Source organism: Somniosus microcephalus, chromosome 2 (genome assembly GCF_052327205.1).
Source record: "Somniosus microcephalus isolate GS21.2 chromosome 2, FLI_Smic_1.0, whole genome shotgun sequence".
Lineage (NCBI taxonomy): Eukaryota > Metazoa > Chordata > Chondrichthyes > Squaliformes > Somniosidae > Somniosus > Somniosus microcephalus.
Window position 1 is genome coordinate 222,485,676 of NC_140988.1, and position 7,642 is coordinate 222,493,317.

A 7,642-nucleotide genomic window follows, 5' to 3' on the forward strand; every position below is an offset into this window, starting at 1 on the left:
GGGGTGGGGGAGAGAGGGGTGGGAGAAAGGGGTGGGTGGGGGGGTGGGGGAGAAAGGGGTGGGTGGGGGGGTGGGGGAGAAAGGGGTGGGTGGGGGAGAAAGGGGTGGGTGGGGGGGAGAAAGGGGTGGGTGGGGGGGTGGGGGAGAAAGGGATGGGTGGGGGTGTGGGGGAGAAAGGGGTGGTGGGGGTGTGTGGGTGGGAAGGGGGGAAGGGGGGTGGGCAGGTGGAGGGGTGTGGGGGGACGGGCAGTGGGGGGGTGTTGGGGGTGTGGGGGGGAAGGGGGGAGGGGGGGAAGGGGCGGAAGGGGGGGGGAGGGAAGGGGGGAAGGGGGAGGGGGGGAAGGGGCGGAAGGGGGGGTGTGGGGGGAGGGAAGGGGGGAAGGGGGTGGGGTTGAAGGGGGCGGGGTGGTGTGGGGGCGAAGGGGCTGTGGGGTGGTGTGGGGGGGAAGGGGTGTGTGGGGGGGAAGGGGGTGTGAGGGTGTGTGGGGTGGTGTGGTGTGGAGGGGGGTGGAAGGGGGTGTGGGGGGTGTGGGGGGGAAGGGCATGTGGGGGGGTGTGGGGGGGAAGGGGGAAGGGGGTCAGTGGGTGTGGGGGGGAAGGGGGGGTGGGGGGGTGGGGGGGAAGGGTGGAAAGGGAGGGGGGGAGAGGGAGGGGAGGGGGAAAAGGGAGGTGGGGAAGGGGGAAAGGGAGGGGGAAGGGGGGGTTGGGGGGAAGGGGGTGTGGGGGAAGGAGGGGGGAAAGGGAGGAGGGGGAAAGGGAAGTGGGGGGGGGAAAGGGAGTGGGGTGGAGAAAGGGACGGGGGAGCCAGCAGACCCTCTCCCAGTGTTGGTCCCTGTCTGGGCCAGGAGCCTGAGGCTGGAGTTGCGCTGCTAGCCATTGGAGAAGCCTAGGCCTCGGGCCCCTGCACTGACATGGCAAGGGGTGGGGGAGCAAGGGGTGGGGGAGCAAGGGGTGGGGAAACATGAAACTTAAAGTACTTATAAAACATTTTTGGTAAATCTGTCTATAACATACACTTTACAACCTCACCAATCTTTTTATTAAAAAAGGGGTCCTCACCTGTCAGTGTGTTGTATCACAAACAATGGCCGCCACTTGCTTTTCAGTTGGAAAGATTAGGCTCTGCCCACACAGTTGATTGTCTGTCTCGGTCACCAGGACCCGATTGGGAACACTGAAGCCCCACCCACTCTATGTTCCTGTACTAAGATGGCCGCGCATGCACTCTGTTACACACTGAATCAAAATGGTGTCGCACTGAAACTTTTCACCCTCCTTGACAAAGATGGCTGCCGTTAACCTGGGGCTGTCAGCAGAAGAAATTTCCTCAGCTGCAAACACAGGATCTTCAGATTATTATTCGGGGCTTGCGACCTACCCCAGTTGCTTATGAAGCCTCCCCACCTACTGACCCTGGGATTGGAGCTGAGGCAGCACACCCTCTCCCCTCTGCCAGTGTTTGTCTCTGTCTAGGCCGGGAGCCTGGGACTAGAGTTGCGCTGCTGGCAGTTAGAGAAGCCTAGGCCCCGGGCCTGGAAACACGGTGAAAGGTAGGAAAATTATAGAGGTTAGAGAAAAGATTTACAAATTAATTAACTTTTTTAAAAAGCAATTTGTGTTTTAAAAGCAACTTTTTTTTTGCTGGAAATGTAGGTTTGAAAAGAAACATGCAGAACGCGGGAAAAAGAAATGAACAGTTTGGAATCAAGATGGCGGCCACTCACCTCGGTTCAGAACAATAAGGCCCGCCCACACACGCACTGATTGGTCAACCGTCAGGTCACTGAACTGTAGGATTGGTCAATCGTCCTGTCACTCGACTGTAGGATGGCCCGCCTGCACACGGAATGAACCCGCCCCCGTGACGCAGCGATAGGTCGACCGTTGGGTCACTCGACTGTACGATTGGTCAACCTTCACGTCACTCGATGCTAATGAGCGGATAATAAGCAGAATTTTGAACATTTTTTGGATACCGTCGGAACAATTTTTGTCCGAACAAAAAGTAAATATGCCTACAAGAGTCCCCTAATGATGAGCTTTCTTTTGATATAACATATGTGTAGGTAAGCTCTATAACTTTTGATTGTATAGCCGGACAAAGAGACAGAAAGACAGACAGAGAGACATACCATTTTAGATATATAGATTATTATGGCTTGACTTTTGTTCTGTTTATTGGTAACTAGCTGGAGTGCCCGGCGGTGCCAAGGCTTTTTTGAGGGCATGTTGTTGTTGGAAGAGAGAGAGAGAGCGACTGGGGGGAAGAGAGAGAGCGACGGGGGGGGGAGAGAGAGAGCGACGGGGGGGAAGAGAGAGAGCGACGGGTGGGAGGGAGGGGGAGGGGGAGGGGAGGAGGAGGGGGAGGGGGAGGGGAGAGGGAGAGGGGGGGAGGGAGAGGGGGGAGTGGAGGGGTGGAGGAAGGGGAGGGGGGAGGAAGGGGAGGGGGAGAGGGGGAGGAAGGGGAGGGGAGGGGAGGGGGAGGAAGGGGAGGGGGGTAGGAAGGGGAGGAAGGGGGGAGGGGGCACCCACACACGCACCGATTGGTCGACCGTCATGTCACCGAAGTGTAGGATTGGTCAATCGTCCTGTCACTCGACTCTAGGAGGGCCCTCCCGCCCGCACGACAAACCCGCCCCCGCCACGCAGCGATTGGTCGACCGTCGGGTCGCTCGACCGTACGATTGGTCGACCTTGATGTCACTCTATGCTAATGAGTGGATTATGAGCAGAATTTTGAACGTTTTTTGGATACCGCGGGCGCAATTTTTGTCTCGCCGAAACGTATATACACTTACGACTGTTCTGGAATCATAAGCTGTCTTTTGATGTAACACACGTGTAGGTACGCTCTATAACTTGAGAGTGTGCAGCCGGACAGACAGACAGACAGACGGAATGACAGACAGAAGAACTGCTTTATATATATAGATAGACTAGCCGGAGTGCCCGGCGGTGCCGAGGCTTTTTCGAGGGCATGTTGTTGTTGGAAGAGAGAGAGCAACTGGGGGGGAAGAGAGAGAGCGACTGGGGGGTAAGAGAGAGAGCGACTGGGGTGGGAAGAGAGAGAGCGACTGGGGGGAAGAGAGAGCGTGACTGGGGGGGAAGAGAGAGCGCGACTGGGGGGGAAGAGAGAGCGCGATTGGGGGAAGAGAGGCGCGACTGGGGGGAAGGGGGGAAGGGGGGGAGAGAGAGCGCGACTGGGGGGAAGGGGAGGTGGAAGGGGAGGGGGAGGGGAGGGGGAGGGGAGGGAGAGGGGGAGGGGGAGGAGAGGGGGAGGGGGAGGGGGGAGGGGGGAGGAGGGGGATGGGGAGGAGGGGGAGGGGAGGGGGAGGAAGGGGAGGGGGGGAGGTAGGGGAGGGGGAGGAAGGGGAGGGGGAGGGGGAGGAAGGGGAGGGGGGCAGGAAGGGGAGGGGGAGGGGGGGAGGGGGAGGGGGGAGGGAGGGGAGGGGAGGGGGGGAGGAAGGGTAGGGGGAGGGGGGTAGGAAGGGGAGGAAGGGGGTGAAGGGGGAAGGGAGGGAAGGGGAGGGGGAGGGGTTGGGAAGAAGGGGGGGAGGAAGGGGAGGGAAGGGGAGGGGAGGGAGGAGGGGAGGGGGAGGGGGAGAGGGGAGTGGGAGAGGAGGGGAGGGGGAGATGGGAGGGGTGGGGGAGGTGGGGGAAGGAGGGAGGGAGAAAGGGAATGGGGGAGCCAGCAGATCCTCTCCCCTCTGCCGGCGATGGCTCCGCTGAGCTCCGTGCCACCCCACGCACTGACATGCCGAGCGCAGCACCCCGGTGAGCCCGAGCCCTGCCCTCCCGAGGCTGGGCCTGAGACGGCCGATTGCGGCTGGCCGGGCCCGATTGCCTTGGTAACCCTTCTCCCCTCTCCGCCTCCCGATCTCCGGGACCGGGCCTGAGCCTGAGCGGCTTGAGACGGCCGATTGCGGCTGGCGAGCCCAGTTGCCGGGGTAACCCTCTCCGCTGCCCCAAGCCCCGCCCCCCCCAACCTGCTCGCTTCCCTCTGGCCATGCTCTGTGTGGAGGTGCACGTGCGCCGTCCAGCGCAAGCGTGAGGAGCTTGTAGTGAGCCCAGCCAGCCTTTACCAAGATGGCTGGCCGCTGGTTTGGAATCGGGCCCAGCGGGATGGCTGGTGTGTAGCTCGGGCGTCGCTGGGCAACAGACGCCCAGGCTTCGAGGCCTGCCTGGAAAAAAGGTGACAGGTAGGAAAATTATAGCGATTAGAAAAAAGATTTACAAATTAATTAACTTTTTTAAAAACAATTTGTGTTTTAAAAGCAACTTTTTTTTTGGTGGAAATGTCGATTTGAAAAGAAACACGCAGAAAGCGGGAAAAAGAAATGAAAAGTTTGGAATCAAGATGGCGGCGACTCACCTCGGTTCAGAACGATAAGGCCCGCCCACACACGCACCGATTGGTCGACTGTCAGGTCACCGAAGCATAGGATTGGTCAATCGTCCCATCACTCGACTCTAGGAGGGCCCGCCTGCACGCACCAGGAACCCGCCCCTGCCACGCAGCGATTGGTCGACCGTCGGGTCGCTCGACCGTACGATTGGTCAACCTTAATGTCACTCTATTGCTAATGAGTGGATAATGAGCAGATAATGAGATGCTAATGAGCAGAATTTTGAAAGTTTTTTGGATACCGCGGGCGCAATTTTTATCTCGCCGAAACGTAAATATGCTTATGACCGTTCCGGAATCGTAAGCTTTCTTTTGATGTAACGCACGTGTATGTACGCTCTATAACTTTAGAGTGTATAGCCGGACAGACAGAAGGACAGACAGACAGACAGATAGATCAATCCTTTTATATATATAGATGTGGATGGATACTGCAGGTTGATAGTTATGGCTATATTATCCTAGAATCATAGAATGACACAGCACAGAAGCAGGCCATTCAGCCCATTGTGCCTGTGCCGGCTCTTTGAAAGAGCTATCTAAATGGTTCCAATCCCCTATTCTTTCTGAAAAACCCTGCAATTTTTTCCTATTCAAGTATATATCCAATTCCCTTTTGAAAATTACTATTGAATCTGCTTCCAGCACCCTTTCAGGCAGCGCATTCCAGATCATAACAACTCGCTGCGTAAAAAAATGTCTCCTCATCTCACCTCTGGCTCTTTTGCCAATTACATTAAAACTGTGTTCTCTGGTTACCAGTCAGTGGAAACAGTTTCTCCCTATTTACTCCATCAAAACCCCTCCTAATCTTCTGGGTGATCCCATCATATTCCCTCTAAATGTTTGCTGATCGGACATCAGATGTGCTGTTTATGAAAACCCATAGACTGATTTGCAGAACTAATTTTGTTACTGCCATTTGTCTTGATCTTTTGCTTCTTGCTGACATCTTAGATTTCAGCCGTCCATTAGATATCCTGGAGAGATGTATGTTGGACATCGTGGTGAGTTAAGGGTTAACAGTCGAACTTCTTTGGGGGGGATTTCTGGGGGGTCAGCTGGCGGGATCAGTGGTGGGTCGGGTGGCAAAGTGGATTTTTTTGACAGTGGGTCGGGTCGCCACGTGCCTTCACCAAATGTCAGCGCTGAGCAGACCTGGCACGCTGCAGCAGGGGAAGCAATTCAGGTCATTATGACCTTGTTAACAGAGCATTAACAACAATTTTGAGCTCACCTTTAGAATTTACCAGCTCGCGCATGGGGCCCACGCCGCTCGGGGTTCACGTCTGTTAAGCTGGGTGGGAGTTGAATGGCCATGGAATCATCTCATTACTTGACAGCTTGAAATGTGCTATAAAAGTTACCATCTCATAGCAGTTCACTTTCCAAGCTCAGACGCTGTTGTTTACTGTTTGGAAGACAGATTGAGCTTTATGCAGGTTGCAAGTGTTTGGAGCAAACTCTATCCATTGTCACCTCATTGGAACAACCTCTGTCATCATTGACAGATTGCTTCTGTCATCTCAAGTTCACCTGCCATCTATTCCATCAGCATGGGTACAATTTATACTGTTTCACCTTGGTTCTCAGAAGATGATCACGATCAGCCACAACACCAGCAGCACCAGGCACACCAGTAGCACTAACAACCACACTAACCTTCTCCGCAATCACCAAATGCTGCACAGGACACAGGGCATCTGCACCCAACCACATTGCTGCCCGGGATGTCAGGGGTAGCCTCACCGTAGCCAGATTTACTTCAGTTGACACTGCTCATTCTGGCTGCCACATGATGCACCAGGTTGGCACCACCCCGCACCAACAACATAAAGCATCCCAACAATGCCCAAGCCGTTCCTTTCATACTCATTAGCATTGCAGGGGTATTGTTATGTCCCACCATTCACTGCAACTCATTTAGCCACTTCCAAAGATGCACACAAACCTGTCCAAGAACGCAAAGTTTTGAAAATAAAGATTTCAATGTTTGACAGCACATTAACAGAAACTTCACATGAACATTGGCTAAAACACACAAGTGCCTTGTGTGTTCCTAGTTGGTATGATTGGACTAGGATGAGGGTGAGTGTGAGAGTTGCCAAGTGAGATGGGGAAGTGATAATGCAGATAGAGAGGGATGGGTGGAGGTGCAAGGTAAGTTGATGTGAGTAAGGATGTGCAGGAGTAGGGTAGGGAAGGCAGAGTGATGGGGATGTGATAAGTGGCACAGCAGGATGAGATTGAATGTGGCTTTGCAGTAACTTTTTGTGATATACTTAGATCATTGAAAGGTTTGCGCCACTGCAGCCTGGTCCTCCTGATGACATCCCTGCTTGTATTCTCCTTTGCAAAGTGCAACCAGGCTGCGTTGATCTCCTATGGAGGTCTCTTCCACCCATTGGAAGGGAAGAGGACCTCCCTGTGTGCTGTGACTCCCTCCATAAGCATATGGAGGGAGTCATGGGAGAGCCTGGATACAGCTGTGCACCTCTGTGCAATCATTGTCAGTGTTTGCACCACCTCAATGCTGCAGAACACTGACAGCTCAAATATCAAAGTATATTTATACATGGTCCCTTTAAGAAAACCGGCTGATGATGCATCACCAAATGACGTCATCAGACCCGCTTCCTTCAATTGGCCGCAAACTCGCCAGGCGTGCTCAACAAACCCAATCAGGGGAAAGGCATGTCGGAGGCTGGGATGGAGACAGGAGTGGGGCCGAGACCCACCACCGACCTCGCCCACCACGGACCCTGCCAGGTAGCGGAATTTGTGGCCTTTGTATCTAAAAGCAGCAGGCTTTCCAATATAAACAGGATGACTTTGAAGTGTTGTGAGGAGAAAGCATGGCTTGTCTTCTAATATGTAAAGTGCTTGTGTAAGGAAATAAGTGTTGGTAATAAAATGTAACTTTATTTTTAGGGTAATAAAACAGGGGTAGCAAATCCATTTGTGGAAGTCTTGTTCAATGGAGATAGTTTTGAAGTAAGCAAACTACAACTGTTTACATGAATATCTGTTTTCAAAGGGTTTGGGAATAGATACATCATACAGTCTTATCTATGACATTTTCCTTTGAGCTAGTCGAAATATGGTGCATAAAGAATCATGGTTTTCAACAGTATCCCAGAGTGTTCAAACGATACAGAAACTGGGAAAAGCCATTATCTGTATACTGTTAAAGGCCGATCACCTTTACTGCGTATCAATAAAGTCTGTTCCATATAC